The 19,989-nt window shown below is 46.3% G+C and overlaps 1 protein-coding gene and 1 long non-coding RNA gene across 11 annotated transcripts in view; one reads left to right on the top strand and one right to left on the bottom strand.

Moving 5' to 3' along the window:
- The window catches only part of ZFHX3 (zinc finger homeobox 3), a 1,434,500-nt gene that overhangs the window by 1,220,058 nt on the left and 194,453 nt on the right, over positions 1-19,989 (top strand). The gene's annotated exons all lie outside the window — the stretch shown is intronic.
- LOC137537673 (uncharacterized) overlaps positions 17,422-19,989 on the bottom strand; it is a 43,352-nt gene continuing 40,784 nt past the window's right edge. The window contains exon 2 of the long non-coding RNA XR_011024653.1: positions 17,422-17,532. This is a non-coding gene — a long non-coding RNA (uncharacterized lncRNA). The remainder of the gene's footprint in view (positions 17,533-19,989) is intronic.

Below are 19,989 nucleotides of genomic sequence, written 5' to 3'. Positions count from 1 at the left end.
GATCACGGTGTGGTGCTGCAAATTGTATTCAGAAACACCTGATCTGCAGATCCTTGTTCAGGGTCTATGGCTAAACGTATTGAATGCAGAGGATCAGCAGGACGGCCAGAAAACTGGTATTGTTTAAAATTAAAGCAGACCTGAACTCAGAACTTCATCTCTGCTCTAAAAGATAAGCAACTGCATAATGACCTTTTACAGAAAAGCATTTCCTTGTTGCAGCTTGTTACATCTCCTACTGAGATTCTGCAGAGTGGTTACTTCCTGGTTTGCTGGGAGCACAGAAAGGGTTAAACTCCTGTTTTTACATATTGGCTCTCAACTCAGCAGACAGCTGGGAGCTTAAATTACACTAGCTCATTACTTGCTGAGAAGGGAAAATTAGACTTGCTCGCTCTATAAACACACAGGGTGGACACGGGATGGTTTTCTCTGTGATTTTTTTTTTAGTCCTGTGCAAGAGTTCAGGTCTCCTTTAAATAATTTTGTTGGCCTCCATATCCCTCTCACTTTAAGTTCCCTTTAACTGGCTGGGGACACCACAACTACACTGCACCTGTGGCTTCCTAAGCCTGATGCATAGTTTTAACACCGCCGGCTCCTGTGTATGGGACGCAATTGCACATCTCCTGCCGGCGCAGTTCCTTTCATCGGTCAGGAGCTGTTTTCATTGGCTCTTGATCACTGAGCCAATCACAGAGATCCCTTTAAAGGGTACCTGAAGCGAGGAAAATTATTTAAAATAAACACATGACGTAGCTGCAAATGAATATTACATACTAACCCCACCGTCAGTTCCTCTCAGAAGCTCACCATTTTCTTCTAACAACAATTCCTTCCAGTTCTGACAATATTTTGTCAGAACTGAAATATACCAGTTATATATCAGCAGCTGTCAGTTACAACTGAATGTGCAAGGTAATGTCCATGTTTCCCTATGGCTCAAGTGGGCGATATTACAGTTTAACAGTGTGCTGACCAGGAAGCTGTTATGGGGTAATGGCCATTTTTAAAATGGAGGAAGGAGAATTCCACTGATCACAGTGGACAAATGGAATGCAGGAGAGGAGAAAGAGATTGAGGAGTAGACTACACAGGAGGCAAGTATGACGTGTGTATGGTTATTTTGACTTTTTATTTTCAGTTCAGGTTCTCATTAACTGATTGGGTAAGAGTTGGCAACACTGATTCTCACCACTTCTCTCTCCTGTCTATATGGCTGAGTCATCTGTGGCCACAGCTCCTGTGGCTGGTCTTTGTTCTGTTCCTTACCCCTGGCCATGCTTACCTATAGAGTTCCTCTCACTGAGGGATGCTAAGCTGGGCCAGCAATTGGGGTTTCCAGCTGCCTGTGTGACATTGCGGCCGCTTTTCTGAGCGCTTGATCTGCACAGCGGCTCAGGAGAGTCTTAAAAGAGCTGTTTATGGCCAGAGAACCCAGATTTACTGTGCAGTGCTTATTACAGCGAGGTTAGGCCGCACAGCCCAGAGCCACTAATAAATAGTGGGTGAAGACAACCGGTTCCTGGAAGCCTCTTAACACCCCCTTGGTACACACAGGCTTCTCTCCCTCCCTTTTACTGGCCAGACCTGACTTTTGCGTGCGTGCGCTTGTGCAAGCGTGTACGCGCCTTCCCTGGACCGGCCATGTGCTCACGGTTTCCTGGCCTTCATGATGATTGAATCCACTTTAGCACATAGAGGTGTTTTATCACAAGGTAATAAGTGGTAAATGTATCTATTAGGTCGCTAATGTCCTGCTTCTGCGATCACCCCCTTTCAAGAGCTTGGAAATCATCTCACACCTATCTAATGTCGCCTTAATAGACTTCCTAATGGGCCGTTTTCCCCCAGCGCTTGATGAACCCTCACGATAGCTCTTGGTGGGCTTCCCAGAGCTTTCCTGCAAGGTCCTCTGTCGCCAGCCACAGCCCTCTGCTGCCTCCCGAGCTTCCACCACCTCTACCTACGCGCTGAAGAATAATGTCTGTCTAAGCTCCCCCGTCCTTAATTAATTATTTCCTCTCTATTGCATATTCTGGCTCTGAGCCGAGGAGGGTTGAGATTCCTCCCCTGGAGCAGCAAGTCCCAACTGCTCCCACCGCACAGGCCCCCAGATGGGTCGTTGAGTCTTGGGCAGGTGGTGGCTTCTAGCCCCAGGCCCGATCGGAGGCTCAGAATCGCTTAGCACATGACAAGCAATTAAAATTAGGAAAATGAAACTGAGCAGGAAAGAAAATACAATTTGCAAGTTTGCGCAAGGTTCTGGGGGTTTAGTGAGATCTCGTTATACGGAGAATTTATACCGGGACTATCTGCTAGGAAATCTGTACTGAGCCGTCTGCCAATGCCTGTTGCCATTCTGTACTCTTTAGTAACGTCTGGAGCACAACAGGAACAAGCATTCGGGCCGGACAGATAACCCCAGCTGCATGTCTGTTCCGGGGTCACAGATTCAAAGGCTACTAGAGGTACAGAATCAGCACAACAGCCAGCGGAGAAACAGTTTACTAAAAGAAAGAAAGATGGCAGCTTCCACACTCCCCACCAGGGCCGTTGCTATCCCCAAATATCAGTGGCACGTGCCCCATATGTATTCTGGGGTGCCCCTGATGTCCTCCAGGCAGAGTCAGCTGTGGTGCCTCAATGGCGGGCATACTGGGAGCTGTAGGGCATCAATTGGGGGTATGATGGGTGCCTCTATATGGGCACACTGGGTGCTGTGGTGCCATGCTGGGCGCTGTGATGCCTTTATGGGGGCATGCAAGGAGCTGTGTTTCTTCTATGAGGGCATGCTGGGAGTTGTGGTGCCTCGATGGGGGACCGTGGGAGCATGAGAGGGGGTGCACTAGAAGGTCGGGGAATGCTATGGGGAGAACTGCCAGATAACCTGGTGGCAGGCCAGCCCACCCTGCAGAAAGCCAGACTAACCAGCACGATGCCAGGTAACTTTGCCTAGTTATGTTTAAGTGACGCTGCCTATTTATGTGATATGCTGCATTTGTGTTATTAATGGAGAGGCGTCTTCATCCAACATTTTGCTGGGCAAGGCTACTTAAACCACTGTTAAGTTCATATAAATTTGGCTCCACCCATGTAGCCACACCCATTTTCCATCTGGAGTGCCCAAAAAGTTCCCCGGATCTCTTAGAATCCTAGCACAGCCCCTGCTCCCCACTACAAACTATCTACAACACACCTATCAACCCAGCACTTCCTTGTTTAAATAGACTTATTTTTAGATCCCATCCTACACGCAATCTCTGCTCTACTAAGAATATTCTGTCTTCCTCTCTGGTCACCTCTTCTCACTCCCGCTTACAAGATTCCGATTTTTTTTATTCTGATTTTTTTTTTTTAAAAGTACTGCATGCTGCTACGTTTTTAAATCGGAATCAAAAATCGGATTGTATAAAAAAATCAGAATTGCATGTATTGTGCAAGAGGTCTCACTTGCTCTCCCGACTGCTGCCTGGCTGTCCCCACTGCTTTATGGCTGTCCCAGTGCTGCCTGGCTGTCCCCAGCCACTGCTTTATAGCTGTCCCAGTGCTGCCTGGCTGTCCCCACTGCTTTATGGCTGTCCCAGTGCTGCCTGGCTGTCCCCAGCTACTGCTTTATAGCTGTCCCAGTGCTGCCTGGCTGTCCCCACTGCTTTATGGCTTCCAATGTTGCCAACTCATCCCTTTTTTTGATTGGGGACTGCAGGGAGTACGTCACTGAGCAGGGGGTGGTGCTACGCATATGACAGTGTCGCCATACGGTGGCACAGGGTCACCTGATGGCCGGTTTCTAATAATAATAGGTGTGAAACCGGCCTTAAGGGTGGTGCTCCCTAGTTTACCCTTAAATGATGATGCCATACCCTCCAAAGTACTGTAACAGAGCATAGCATTGGGTTTAATGGTGCAATACAGGGATAAAGGCAGGACCGGATTTTCCATTTGGCACTGTAGGCACATGTCTACAGGCACCTGATGATAGAAAGGCGGTTCACTCCCTTCCCCAAGTACCTCCCTCCCTCCTTCCCTATACAGAGTCCTGATGAGAGAGTTTAAATGAGAGGTTACTCACCCAGCTCTCTGCATTCCACCAACAAGATCTGCCTTCAGCCAGGGGCACCTCCAGCCACTTAATACTGAGGTTCCTCTAGCTACCTGATACTTGGGGGCACCTCTAACTTCTTAATACTGGGGGTACCTCTGGCTACCTAATACTAAGCGGCAGGGCCGGATTTGTACTCTTTACCGCCCAAGGCCACCGTCACCAGCCACCCCCCTTCAGTATAGGTAGCGAGATGACCCCCTCCCCCTTTCCGCTAGTATAGGTAGCCTGATGACCCCCCCAGTATAGGTAGCCAGATGACTCCTCCCCCTTTCCCTCCAGTATAGGTAACCAGATGACTCCTCCCCCTCCCCTCTAATATACGTAGCTAGATGACTCCTCCCTTTCCCTCCAGTATAGGTAGCCAGATGACTCCTCCCCCTCCCCTCTAGTATACGTAGCTAGATAACTCCTCCCTTTTCCTCCAGTATAGGTAGCCAGATTATTCCCTTCCCTTAATCTCTCCTTTCCCCCACTCCACCTTTCAGTATAGGTAGCCAGCTTGCTTTCACACCGCAGCTGCCATCTGTGTCATTCATTTCTCCAGTGCAGAAGCTTCCTCTTCCTTTCTGTCTCCAAAGCTGCCTAAGTCCATAGCCACCGGCCACAATGCAAACATGAACAGAGAGCAAGGTGGCTGCTTCACAGGCGGCCAGCAGCAGAGTACCGCGGTCAGGTACTCGCCTGATCTACCTGCATTGCAGCATTTGGTTCAGCATTTGCAAGCTTGCAGTTTAGCCTGCTGCTTTGGTGCCCTTGCTCCTGTGGAGCCCTAGGCCATGGCCTAGGTTAGGCCTTGGCCTAAATCCGGCCCTGCTAAGGGGCACCTGTAGCTGCCTGTGATCGGTAAGGGAGAAGTGACAGCTTGGACAGCCAGCACACTTGCTGCACTTTGGTGGGGGTTTGTAGGTTCATGGAGGGCGGAGTCTAAGGTGCCAGGCCATCTGAGCCTGTAGGCTCCCATGAGGTAAATCCGGGCCTGGATAAAGGTTTTGACAGAAAGGTGGCCAGGGTAGTAGAGAGAGCTTATTGTATCAGCCAGAGTCCTGACAGTGGAGAGCTAAAATGTCGTCCAATCAGGATAGTGGATATGCCAGGCAGACACAGTTCTAAATTTCCTGCCACTCTCAAAGTAAACTCTGATAATAACCACCCTGTAATTTTTGATGTCACTTCCTGTAAGGAGGTTCTTACCTGACCATTCATTGGGGTTGATTCACTATAACAAATAGCGTGCCTTATCAGAGTTAAAATGCCTTATCAGAGTTAAGGCACCTTATCAGAGTAGCAAAGCGAGCGCTACGAACTTATGCCTGCTTATTGGCAATGACGAGAGCTCCACTCGTCTTGACCTGAGGCCCTGCGGGGCCAATCACTTTAAAGGACATTATCCCCCCACTTTGATTGGCCCAATAGGCTGCCTGTCACTTGACAGGAAACTTCACAGGCAGCCTATTGGGCCAATCAAAGTGGGGGGATAATGTCCTTTAAAGTGATTGGACCCGCAGGAGCTCAGGGCAGGACGAGTGGAGCTCTCGTCATTGCCAATTAGCAGGCATACGTTCGTAGAGATCGATAAGCTACTCTGATAAGGCACATTAACTCTGATAAGGCATGTTAACGCTGATAAGTCATGTTAACTCTGATAAGGCACGCTATTTGTTGTAGTGAATCAACCCCAAGGTGAGAGGATAGACTGGAACAAGTTAAAGCGTGTTTCCTGCTGTGTTGTACATCCGCCACTCCATACTTCTGCCATTGAATTTCAATACAAATATTGGGCCTATGAAGGCAGGAGGCAATAATATAATTAAAAAAATCAAAATAGAAAATAATGTTCATTGGATACTGTCCCTACATTGTGATGTTCCTAGCGCTGGCCTCTAGTGATGGTCATGTCATGTCTAGGAGAACTCATGGAGAAGCATGTGATGAGTTTGGTCAGGTGATGGATATGCAAGTCTCTGATTTGTTAGCCATGATCATGTGCTAAATCAGGATGTGATCACAGCAAATCAGAGCTTTGCAAATCTATCAGATGATCAAACAAATCACATGCTTCTCCATGAGTTCTCCTAGACATGACCATGACCATCCCACTGCCTACTGGTAAATACATCTATGATTTTGGCTCATATTGGTTTGATGCTGGCAGTTTTGTGATTGACAAGTTCTCAGAACAACTCTCACCATCCTGGAGCAAGTTGTTCTTTACTTAGATGACTTTTATTATGCAGCCACCTACCTGTTCCCAACCAGCAGATTGCCTTCATAGCTGTAACATCAGCATCAGAGAAGTCACTCCCAACATCTCTTCTCCATTAAGCCGACATAAGGTGCAGGGGATTCGGCTGGCAGTGTCTCCTCCTAATTCAGGGCTGGAGAGCTTCCTTAAGATTGAAGACTGCAGAGAAGTAGAGGCCATTATTCCAGCCCCAACCAACTCCCCGCATTGGTGTTTGTGAAACCACATAAAAAAAGAGAACACTAATTAGTTCCCCTGGGGGTTAAAATGCAATCGTCTCGCTGCTCCCATCTCCAGCGCGGATCAGCATCTCCGCCTGGCCAAAATTCACTGGAAAATAACTTAAATGACTATTTTTACACCGAGCTGAATCCGAGCTACTCTTGCAGATTTAATGTCCACATTATGCATGAATTCAGACATTAGACTGGGGAGGGGCTGACGCGTTTCTGCTGGCCTTTGACTTAATAATGTCATCCTGGGCCATGCTTTTCAGCATCTAATAAGGAGATGAGGCTGGCAAGCATAAGACCTGTAAACCTGTCTGCCTGGCCATCATAAGACACTCTAACTCAGTGGCGCACGGAGGGGGTTGTTCTGGGTGTCTAGAACACCCCCCTGCACCGAGACCGGAAGTGGGGCTGCCGCATGGCCCGGCCGGCTGGGGAGAGAAGACAGAAGAAAATGATGGAGGCGCCAGCCGCGCTAATAAGGGATGCGGGAGCCGGCTTTATTCCTCGCTCCCTCCCTCCCTCGCCTCTGAATGCCCCTCGCCTGCGGTGAATGTGTGCCCGGCTCCCCCATGAGTGTGTGCGCAGCGGAGCGGTAGGTCCTCTTACCGCAGATCAGGCGCACCAGCAACTGGAGTCTCATGCTTCCTGTTTACCATGACGTCACAGGAAGCAGAGAAACTTGCTGGTGCGCCTGATCTGCGGTAAGAGGACCTACCGCTCCGCTGTGCACACACTCATGGGGGAGCCGGGCACACATTCACCGCAGGCGAGGGGCATTCAGAGGGAGGGAGGGAGGGAGCGAGGAATAAAGCCGTCTCCCGCATCCCTTATTAGCGCGGCTGGCGCCTCCATCATTTTATTCTGTCTTTTCTCCCCCGGGCAATCTTCTCCCCACACAGGGGGCGGGCACCTTCCTTCACCTATCTTATACTGGGGGGCATATACCTATCTAATCTATCCTGGGGGGCATATACCTATCTAACCTATACTGGGGGGCATATACCTATCTAATCTATACTGGGGGGCATATACCTATCTAACCTATACTGGGGGGCATATACCTGTCTAATCTATACTGGGGGGCATATACCTATCTAACCTATACTGGGGGGCATATACCTATCTAATCTATACTGGGGGGCATATACCTATCTAACCTATACTGGGGGGCATATACCTATCTAATCTATACTGGGGGGCATATACCTATCTAACCTATACTGGGGGGCATATACCTATCTAACCTATACTGGGGGGCATATACCTATCTAACCTATACTGGGGGGCATATACCTATCTAACCTATACTGGGGGGCATATACCTATCTAACCTATACTGGGGGGCATATACCTATCTAACCTATACTGGGGGGCATATACCTATCTAATCTATACTGGGGGGCATATACCTATCTAACCTATACTGGGGGGCATATACCTATCTAACCTATACTGGGGGGCATATACCTATCTAACCTATACTGGGGGGCATATACCTATCTAACCTATACTGGGGGGCATAGCCCTATCTAACCTATACTGGGGGGCATAGCCCTATCTAACCTATACTGGGGGGCATAGCCCTATCTAACCTATACTGGGGGGCATATCCCTATCAAACCTATACTGGGGGGCATATACCTATCTAACCTATACTGGGGGCATATACCTATCTAACCTATACTGGGGGGCATATACCTATCTAATTTATACTGGGGGGCATATACCTATCTAACCTATACTGGGGGGCATATACCTATCTAATCTATACTGGGGGACATATACCTATCTAATCTATACTGGGGGGCATATACCTATCTAACCTATACTGGGGGCAACTATATGGGCTACCTATACTGGGGGGGGGGGACCTATAGCTGGCTACCTATACTGCGGGCACCTATACCTGTCTCCACGTTGGGGGCGCATTTTACGCCCTCACCCTGGGTGCAATTTAGCCTAGAAACTGCTAGTATTTGGCTCCACCCACACCATATTTTGGCCACGCCCACACGCCACTTTCAGGAACCCCCCCCCCCCTTGGAAATCCTGGATTTGCCCCTGTAACTGGCCAATGTAAACCTGTATGACTGCTCATCATAAGAGCCTCTATCTGTCCAGCGTAAGCTTGTCTTCGCATCATAAGACCCTCTTTATGGCCAGTGTAAGCCTGTCTGCCCATCATAAGACTCTCTGTCTGACCAGTATAAGCCTTTCTGGCTGCCCATCATAAAACCCTCTAACTGGTCAGTGCAAACCTGTCTGACTGCCCATCATAAGATGTCTGAAAGATACCAAATCTTAGTGATGTCTGTAGAACACCAAAACTTAGTGATGCATGTAGGATACCAAACCTTAGTATTGTCTGTAGGGTATCAATTCTTAGTGATGCCTGTAGGGCACCAAGCCTTAGTGATGTCTGCGGGACACAAAGCCTTAGTGATGTCTGTAGGATACCAACCTTAGTGATGTCTGTAGGGTACCAAACCTTAGTATTGTCTGTAGGGTACCAAACCCTAGTGATGTCTGTAGGGCACCACACCTTAGTGATGTCTGTAGGGTACCAAACCTTAGTGATGTCTGTAGGGCACCAAACCTTAGTGATGTCTGTAGGGCACCAAACCTTAGTGATGTCTGTAGGGCACCAAACCCTAGTGATGTCTGCAGGGTACCAAACCTTAGTGATGTCTGTAGGGCACCAAACCTTAGTGATGTATGTAGGGCACCAAACCATAGTGATGTCTGTAGGGCACCAAACCTTAGTGATGTCTGTAGGGCACCAAATCTTAGTGATGTCTGTAGGGCACCAAACCTTAGTGATGTCTGTAGGGTACCAAATCTTAATGATGTCTGTAGGGCACCAAACCTTAGTGATGTCTGTAGGGCACCAAATCTTAGTATTGTCTGTAGGGTACCAAACCTAAGTGATGTCTGTAGGGCACCAAACCTTAGTGATGTCTGTAGGGTACCAAATCTTACTTATGTCTGTAGGGCACCAAACCTTAGTGATGTCTGTAGGGCACCAAATCTTAGTGTTGTCTGTAGGGTAACAAACCTTAGTGATGTCTGTAGGGTACCAAACTTTAGTGATGTCTGTAGGGTACCAAACCTAAGTGATGTCTGTAGGGCAGCAAACCTTAGTGATGTCTGTAGGGCACCAAACCTTAGTGATGTCTGTAGGGTACCAAACTTTAGTGATGTCTGTAGGGTACCAAACCTAAGTGATGTCTGTAGGGCAGCAAACCTTAGTGATGTCTGTAGGGCACCAAACCTTAGTGATGTCTGTAGGGTACCAAACTTTAGTGATGTCTGTAGGGTACCAAACCTAAGTGATGTCTGTAGGGCAGCAAACCTTAGTGATGTCTGTAGAGCACCAAACCTAAGTGATGTCTGTAGGGTAACACACCTTAGTGATGTCTGTAGGGAACCAAACCTTAGTGATGTCTGTAGGGAACCAAACCTTAGTATTGTCTGTAGGGTACCAAACCCTAGTGATGTCTGTAGGGCACCAAACCCTAGTGATGTCTGTAGGGCACCAAACCTTAGTGATGTCTGTAGGGAACCAAACCTAAGTGATGTCTGTAGGGTAACAAACCTTAGTGATGTCTGTAGGGTAACAAACCTTAGTGATGTCTGTAGGGTAAAAAACCTAAGTGATGTCTGTAGGGTAACAAACCTTAGTGATGTCTGTAGGGTAACAAACCTTAGTGATGTCTGTAGGGCACCAAACCTTAGTGATGTCTGTAGGGTACCAAGCCTTAGTGATGTCTGTAGGGCACCAAACCTTAGTGATATCTATAGGGTACCAAACCTTAGTGATGTCTGTAGGGCACCAAACCTTAGTGATATCTATAGGGTACCAAACCTTAGTGATGTCTGTAGGGCACCAAACCTTAGTGATGTCTGTAGGGTACCAAACCTTAGTGATGTCTGTAGGGCACCAAACCTTAGTGATGTCTGTAGGGCACCAAACCTTAGTGATGTCTGTGGGGTAACAAACCTTAGTGATGTCTGTAGGGTACCAAACCTTAGTGATGTCTGTAGGATACCAAACCTTAGTGATGTCTGTAGAGCACCAGACCTTAGTAATGTCTGCAGGGCACCAAATCTAAGTGTTGTCCGTAGGGTAACAAACCGTAGTGATGTCTGTAGGGCACCAAACCTTAGTGATGTCTGTGGGGTAACAAACCTTAGTGATGTCTGTAGGGTACCAAACCTTAGTGATGTCTGTAGGATACCAAACCTTAGTGATGTCTGTAGAGCACCAGACCTTAGTAATGTCTGCATGGCACCAAATCTTAGTGTTGTCTGTAGGGTACCAAACCTTAGTGATGTCTGCAGGGTACCAAACCTTAGTGATGTCTGTAGGGCACCAAACCTTAGTGATGTCTGTAGGGCACCAAACCTTAGTGATGTCTGTAGGGCACCAAACCTTAGTGATGTCTGTAGGGCACCAAACCTTAGTGATGTCTGTAGGGCACCAAACCTTAGTGATGTCTGTAGGGCACCAAATCTTAGTGATGTCTGTAGGGCACCAAACCTAAGTGATGTCTGTAGGGCACCAAACCTTAGTGATGTCTGTAGGGTACCAAATCGTAATTATGTCTGTAGGGCACCAAACCTTAGTGATGTCTGTAGGGCACCAAATCTTAGTGTTGTCTGTAGGGTAACAAACCTTAGTGATGTCTGTAGGGTACCAAACCTAAGTGATGTCTGTAGGGCACCAAACCTTAGTGATGTCTGTAGGGTACCAAATCTTAATGATGTCTGTAGGGCACCAAACCTTAGTGTTGTCTGTAGGGCACAAAATCTTAATGATGTCTGTAGGGCACCAAACCTTAGTGATGTCTGTAGGGCACCAAGCCTTAGTGCTGTCTGTAGGGTAACAAACCTTAGTAATGTCTGTAGGGTACCAAACTTTAGTGATGTCTGTAGGGTACCAAACCTTAGCGATGCCTGTAGGGCAGCAAACCTTAGTGATGTCTGTAGGGTACCAAACCTTAGTGATGTCTGTAGGGAACCAAGCCTTAGTGATGTCTGTAGGGCACCAAACCTTAGTGATATCTATAGGGTACCAAACCTTAGTGATGTCTGTAGGGCACCAAACCTTAGTGATGTCTATAGGGTACCAAACCTTAGTGATGTCTGTAGGGCACCAAACCTTAGTGATGTCTGTAGGGTACCAAACCTTAGTGATGTCTGTAGGGTACCAAACCTTAGTGATGTCTGCAGGGTACCAAACCTTAGTGATGTCTGTAGGGCACCAAACCTTAGTGATGTCTGTAGGGAACCAAGCCTTAGTGATGTCTGTAGGGCACCAAACCTTAGTGATATCTATAGGGTACCAAACCTTAATGATGTCTGTAGGGCACCAAACCTTAGTAATGTCTGTGGGGTAACAAACCTTAATGATGTCTGTAGGGTACCAAACCTTAGTGATGTCTGTAGGGTACCAAACCTTAGTGATGTCTGTAGGATACCAAACCTTAGTGATGTCTGTAGGGTACCAAACCTTAGTGCTGTCTGTAGGGCACCAAATCTTAGTGTTGTCTGTAGGGTAACTCATCTTTGTGATGTCTGTAGGGTAAAAAACCTTAGTGATGCCTGTAGGATAACAAACCTTAGTGATGTCTGTAGAGAACCAGACCTTAGTAATGTCTGCAGGGCACCAAATCTTAGTAGTGTTTGTAGGGTAACAAACCGTAGTGATGTCTGTAGGGTACCAAACCTTAGTGATGTCTGTAGGGTACCAAACCTTAGTGATGTCTGTAGGACACCAAACCTTAGTGATGTCTGTAGGGCACCAAACCTTAGTGATGTCTGTAGGGTACCAAACCTTAGTGATGTCTGTAGGATACCAAACCTTAGTGATGTCTGTAGAGCACCAGACCTTAGTAATGCCTGCAGGGCACTAAATCTTAGTGTTGTCTGTAGGGTAACAAACCGTAGTGATGTCTGTAGGGTACCAAACCTTAGTGATGTCTGCAGGGTACCAAACCTTAGTGATGTCTGTATGGCACCAAACCTTAGTGATGTCTGTAAGGTAACAAACCTTAGTGATGTCTGTAGGAAACCAAGCCTTAGTGATGTCTGTAGGGCACCAAACCTTAGTGATATCTATAGGGTACCAAACCTTAATGATGTCTGTAGGGCACCAAACCTTAGTGATGTCTGTAGGGTACCAAACCTTAGTGATGTCTGTAGGGCACCAAACCTTAGTGATGTCTGTAGGGCACCAAACCTTAGTGATGCCTGTGGGGCAACAAACCTTAGTGATGTCTGTAGGGTACCAAACCTTAGCGATGTCTGTAGGATACCAAACCTTAGTGATGTCTGTAGGGTACCAAACCTTAGTGATGTCTGTAGGGTACCAAACCTTAGTGATGTCTGTAGGGTACCAAACCTTAGTGATGTCTGTAGGGCACCAAATCTTAGTGTTGTCTGTAGGGTAACACATCTTTGTGATGTCTGTAGGGTAACAAACCTTAGTGATGTCTGTAGGATAACAAACCTTAGTGATGTCTGTAGAGCACCAGACCTTAGTAATGTCTGCAGGGCACCAAATCTTAGGCCTCGATTCACAAAGCGGTGATAACCCAGTTATCACGCCTAAAAGACTTTAGGCGTGATGACCTTTTCACCACTGAGTTATCACCGATTTTTCCTGCTCTTCGCGCGAAGTTACCGTGAGAGCGCGCGCAAAGTCCCATAGGGCTTAATGGGAGCTTCGCGCGTACGCGCGGCAACTTCGCGCGAGTTTCTTCTTATCATGCCTAAAGTGACTTTAGGCGTGATAAGGGCCTTTTCACCACGGTGCTAACACTTTGCACCGCTTGGTGAATCGAGCCCCTAGTGTTGTCTGTAGGGTAACAAACCGTAGTGATGTCTGTAGGGTACCGAACCTTAGTGATGTCTGGAGGGTACCAAACCTTAGTGATGTCTGTAGGGTACCAAACCTTAGTTATGTCTGTAGGGCACCAAACCTTAGTGATGTCTGCAGGGTACCAAACCTTAGTGATGTCTGCAGGGTACCAAACCTTAGTGATGTCTGTAGGGTACCAAACCTTAGTGATGTCTGTAGGGCACCAAACTTTAGTGATGTCTGTAGGGTACCGAACCTTAGTGATGTCTGTAGGGCACCACATCTTAGTGTTGTCTGTAGGGTAACACATCTTTGTGATGTCTGTAGGGTAACAAACCTTAGTGATGTCTATAGAGCACCAAATCTTAGTGATGTCTGTAGGGTACCAAACCTTAGTGATGTCTGTAGGGCACCAAACCTTAGTGATGTCTGTAGGGTAACACATCTTTGTGATGTCTGTAGGGTAACAAACCTTAGTGATGTCTGTAGGGTACCAAACCTTAGTGGTGTCTGTAGGGCACCAAATCTTAGTGATGTCTGTAGGGAACCAAACCTTAGTGATGTCTGTAGGATACCAAACCTTAGTGATGTCTGTAGGGCACCAAACCTTAGTGCTGTCTGTAGAGCACCAAACCTTAGTGCTGTCTGTAGAGCACCAAACCTTAGTGATGTCTGTAGGGCACCAAATCTTAATGATGTCTGTAAGGTAACAAACCTTAGTGATGTCTGTAGGAAACCAAGCCTTAGTGATGTCTGTAGGGCACCAAACCTTAGTGATATCTATAGGGTACCAAACCTTAATGATGTCTGTAGGGCACCAAACCTTAGTGATGTCTGTAGGGTACCAAACCTTAGTGATGTCTGTAGGGCACCAAACCTTAGTGATGTCTGTAGGGCACCAAACCTTAGTGATGCCTGTGGGGCAACAAACCTTAGTGATGTCTGTAGGGTACCAAACCTTAGCGATGTCTGTAGGATACCAAACCTTAGTGATGTCTGTAGGGTACCAAACCTTAGTGATGTCTGTAGGGTACCAAACCTTAGTGATGTCTGTAGGGTACCAAACCTTAGTGATGTCTGTAGGGCACCAAATCTTAGTGTTGTCTGTAGGGTAACACATCTTTGTGATGTCTGTAGGGTAACAAACCTTAGTGATGTCTGTAGGATAACAAACCTTAGTGATGTCTGTAGAGCACCAGACCTTAGTAATGTCTGCAGGGCACCAAATCTTAGGCCTCGATTCACAAAGCGGTGATAACCCAGTTATCACGCCTAAAAGACTTTAGGCGTGATGACCTTTTCACCACTGAGTTATCACCGATTTTTCCTGCTCTTCGCGCGAAGTTACCGTGAGAGCGCGCGCAAAGTCCCATAGGGCTTAATGGGAGCTTCGCGCGTATGCGCGGCAACTTCGCGCGAGTTTCTTCTTATCATGCCTAAAGTGACTTTAGGCGTGATAAGGGCCTTTTCACCACTGTGCTAACACTTTGCACCGCTTGGTGAATCGAGCCCCTAGTGTTGTCTGTAGGGTAACAAACCGTAGTGATGTCTGTAGGGTACCGAACCTTAGTGATGTCTGGAGGGTACCAAACCTTAGTGATGTCTGTAGGGTACCAAACCTTAGTTATGTCTGTAGGGCACCAAACCTTAGTGATGTCTGCAGGGTACCAAACCTTAGTGATGTCTGCAGGGTACCAAACCTTAGTGATGTCTGTAGGGTACCAAACCTTAGTGATGTCTGTAGGGCACCAAACTTTAGTGATGTCTGTAGGGTACCGAACCTTAGTGATGTCTGTAGGGCACCACATCTTAGTGTTGTCTGTAGGGTAACACATCTTTGTGATGTCTGTAGGGTAACAAACCTTAGTGATGTCTATAGAGCACCAAATCTTAGTGATGTCTGTAGGGTACCAAACCTTAGTGATGTCTGTAGGGCACCAAACCTTAGTGATGTCTGTAGGGTAACACATCTTTGTGATGTCTGTAGGGTAACAAACCTTAGTGATGTCTGTAGGGTACCAAACCTTAGTGGTGTCTGTAGGGCACCAAATCTTAGTGATGTCTGTAGGGAACCAAACCTTAGTGATGTCTGTAGGATACCAAACCTTAGTGATGTCTGTAGGGCACCAAACCTTAGTGCTGTCTGTAGAGCACCAACCCTTAGTGCTGTCTGTAGAGCACCAAACCTTAGTGATGTCTGTAGGGCACCAAATCTTAATGATGTCTGTAAGGTAACAAACCTTAGTGATGTCTGTAGGAAACCAAGCCTTAGTGATGTCTGTAGGGCACCAAACCTTAGTGATATCTATAGGGTACCAAACCTTAATGATGTCTGTAGGGCACCAAACCTTAGTGATGTCTGTAGGGTACCAAACCTTAGTGATGTCTGTAGGGCACCAAACCTTAGTGATGTCTGTAGGGCACCAAACCTTAGTGATGTCTGTAGGGCACCAAACCTTAGTGATGCCTGTGGGGTAACAAACCTTAGTGATGTCTGTAGGGTACCAAACCTTAGTGATGTCTGTAGGATACCAAACCTTAGTGATGTCTGTAGGGTACCAAACCTTAGTGATGTCTGTAGGGTACCAAACCTTAGTGATGTCTGTAGGGTACCAAACCTTAGTGATGTCTGTAGGGCACCAAATCTTAGTGTTGTCTGTAGGGTAACACATCTTTGTGATGTCTGTAGGGTACCAAACCTTAGTGATGTCTGTAGGGCACCAAACCATAGTGATGTCTGTAGAGCCCCAAACCTTAGTGATGTCTGTAGAGCCCCAAACCTTAGTGATGTCTGTAGGTCACCAAACTTTAGTGATGTCTGTAGAGCACCAAACCTTAGTGATGTCTGTAGGTCACCAAACTTTAGTGCTGTCTGTAGAGCCCCAAACCTTAGTGATGTCTGTAGAGCCCCAAACCTTAGTGATGTCTGTAGGTCACCAAACTTTAGTGATGTCTGTAGAGCCCCAAACTTTAGTGATGTCTGTAGGGCACCAAACCTTAGCGCTGTCTGTAGGGCACCAAACCTTAGCGCTGTCTGTAGGGCACCAAACCTTAGTGCTGTCTGTAGAGCACCAAACCTTAGTGCTGTCTGTAGAGCACCAAACCTTAGTGATGTCTGTAGGGCACTAAACCTTAGTGATGTCTGTAGAGCACCAAACCTTAGTGATGTCTGTAGGGCACCAAACCTTAGTGATGTCTGTAGGGCACCAAACCTTAGTGATGTCTGTAGGATACCAGACCTTAGTGATGTCTGTAGGGCACCAAACAAATAATAGAGCAGACTGACTAGACAGCAGTCCAGTTTAACATTAGTGAGTGTTTATGACCACTTCCTGGTCACACTTATTCAGTCTAGGATGCTTGTATAAATGAGTGGATGGATAACATGAGTGAGGTAACTGAACAGTGGGTTTAAAAAAAGGTTTTTTTTCCTCTACCATCTACAGTGCTGGCATCACCAGCAAGGTGGCAGCTCCTGTACATGCCAAGGGAAAAAATAATTTAAAAATCCATTATTGGAAAAAGTTACAGGAGGAATCTTACTGAGGTCAGCATAATACCAGGGAAGGAATAACATGTAATGGGGTCCTAGGCATGGTAGCAGACTTGAGGTCCTTATGGTAAGCTGAAGTGGAGAGAGGTCAGAGAAGGTGACAGATGGGCCCCTTGACGCTAACTAGGCATTTGCTTAGGTTGCCTGGTGAATGATCCTGATCGACATAATGCAGATGATATTTATTAGAATTACATACGTTACCTAAAGGTTTGCATTAGTTTGTCTCACTCTGTCCAAACCTGAAATAAAAGATTTGGGGAAAATCCACTTTCAGCTTCCCACGGTCCTTTAGCTGGAAGCCATGTTGCATTCAAGAGCATTCTTTGCATTATCGGCCAGCCCTACAGCAGCCCCCTCCTTTTTTCAGCGGCACTTGGGGAACCCCGAAATCCAAGACAATAAAAGAAAGATACACGCTGCAAGTTGTGAAAAGTTTATTTATTCTTTGTCTAACAAAAGGAAGTAAACGTTAACCTCGCGGTGGACATCTTGCGGCACGTCTCGGAGAGAGCTGGACATCTTCCCAGCCGGCATCTACAGAGACAAAAGACAGACACAGCGGATGAAAGCGGCACAGTTTCCCCACCTCTTGTATAATTGACATATTTCCGTGTTGCCTGAAATAACAGATCCTCGCAGCGCACTACTGTACACGCCGCAGTAATGACTTCTGGCACAAGCAGCACATTTCAGACATTTGTGTTTGGAGCGAGTCTGTTGCATTGGGCCTTCTCCTGGGATGTAGGCTTTTTTACTATTTCAGTTCACTGCTAACCATCCGTTTAGAGCGATTATCGGAGACCGCCGCAATTCGATGGGCCTACGCATAGACAAAATTCTGGAACGTTAGGAAGGTGTTTATTCCTCTTTACAAGGTCGTCCCCTGCACACAAAAAAACCCTCACTTACCAAACTGTCTCTTGGGAATGAGCCAAAAATGTGCCAATTATGTAAATTCCAGGATGATGGGAACCAGGAATTTGCATGAGCGGTTCTGGAAATTTGCACTGGCTGGTTATTTTCCCGAATGGATGGGTAATTGATCAGCAGTTCTCCAATCTCATTAGCCCATGCAAATGTGTGTGTCCAACAATGAACATTTCTGAGTTCCTGTCCAAGTGGAATTTGCATATTCATCATCACTCATGACTTGGGACGCAACTTTGTACCAAAGACCTTCCCAATAATAATAAAACAAAATCATAAAGTTTTTACAGTTTTTCTTGAGTTCGTTTTGGGGCTGGATGGAGTACCAGCTCACGGCCTGATCCTCTCCATGTCCTTCCGGGGATGATATCATCAAGCAAATCTTGATGATGTCACTGTTGGAGGACTGAAGAAGTTCTGGATGTTGTTACAGAACAGGAGTAGAATTGTGACAATCCCCATTAGGCACAAGGGCCGCTTAGTGCCTGCATCTGGTGAAGACACATCTCAGTGGCAACATTCTCAGGCACCAATTTGCAATCCATCCAGACTAATGGGCCTTGATTGAAAAATGAAAGTGGGGTGAAACGCCATATTAACTGAAAAAAAAATCACTCAATAAAGGTTCATACGCACATCCAACATAATGTACAACAAGACAACATGTTGTTATACGACAAGTGCGTACAAACATGCCAACTAACACACTTCACATGTCTGCATTCAAAACCAACAAAGTTGTTCAAAAGACTTGTACACACATTCCAAACTGCCTGATAGTTGGTCAGATTAATCCACCGGCTGGATCAGGCAGACAACCAGTTGGTCATCTGGTTGTTTGTCAGCTGTACACACACCCAACTTATCTTCCAACAGACAAGTTTGGAAGATAGTTGGACAGGTTGTTGGTACCTGTGTATAAGAAATCGCTTATTTAGCTTACCTATTGTGTCATTTTTAGTATTCACTGTCAGAAGAAACGGGATTTGAAAAAAAGAAACTAATATTTCTGCTAGTTTTCATCTTCACTGTTTCTCTATGATGCCAAAAGTGACATCACTTCTGCCTTTTTTCTGTCTTTTTTTATTCTACTCTGCTCAATGTTACTTTTTTCCTCCCTGCTGTCACAGCTTACAGTGCCACACATAGCTAACATCACCTAGACAGCAAGCTTACACAACTGTATAAACTCTACTGGACCGGGGGTTTCAATCACCTTCTGGTCATAGTGTCTGTATCTTATCCAAAATAGGAATCTTTTTGTTATTTGCCTGGTTACTTTTGCTAAAAAAATCTCCACAGAACTTCCCAAAGGCACCCAGACCAGGTAAAAAGTAAAAAAAAAAAAAAAAAGAAATTGGGGGACATATACCGTAGTGACCTATGTTAGAAAAAAAAGCAATTTAGACATATTTTTGGAGCACTAGCTATTTTTTGGGGCAATTTTTAATTTTTGGGTGTTACAACCCCCTTGAAGATATGGAGGCTGCATTTGCTAATCTTTTTGGATCTAATTCACAAGGGTGTCTCCAGAGATCACTGAGGACTATTAGCAATCAGACTCATGGACAAGACCATCCTCGACTCAGCAGTAGTAGCCAACAGCCTATCGTCCTTCTACTATCATGGGCTGCTTAGAGGAACACCTTCTCTAGTTCCTGACATGTTTATTAACACCGTGACAGCTATGGATTCCTCTCCTCTGTGCAAAGTGTAGAAAGAAAATCAACCAAAGTTATATTGAGCTTTAACTACTGTAAACATTTCCCTATAAAAGTGCTGACAAAGGAGGTTTTATGGAGAGTCTGATGTAGAGGTCACCAACCTCAGAAACTCATCAGCTGCATCCACAATGCAGTAACAAGCAGGGCCAGTCACCTGCATACAAAATATACTCACACCATTATTATTATCACTATTACAAACTCCTCATACGATGGGCAAAATGCAGAGGTCATACTGCAATATGTTTAAAGTCCCACAACTGACAAAAATGGCATCATTATGCAGATACTGCCCATAAAAGTCTTATGGCCCATTTCCACTACAAGCATGCAACTTTAT

Source organism: Hyperolius riggenbachi, chromosome 11, assembly GCF_040937935.1.
Source record: "Hyperolius riggenbachi isolate aHypRig1 chromosome 11, aHypRig1.pri, whole genome shotgun sequence".
Lineage (NCBI taxonomy): Eukaryota > Metazoa > Chordata > Amphibia > Anura > Hyperoliidae > Hyperolius > Hyperolius riggenbachi.
This window is presented reverse-complemented; position numbering and strand designations above follow the sequence as displayed.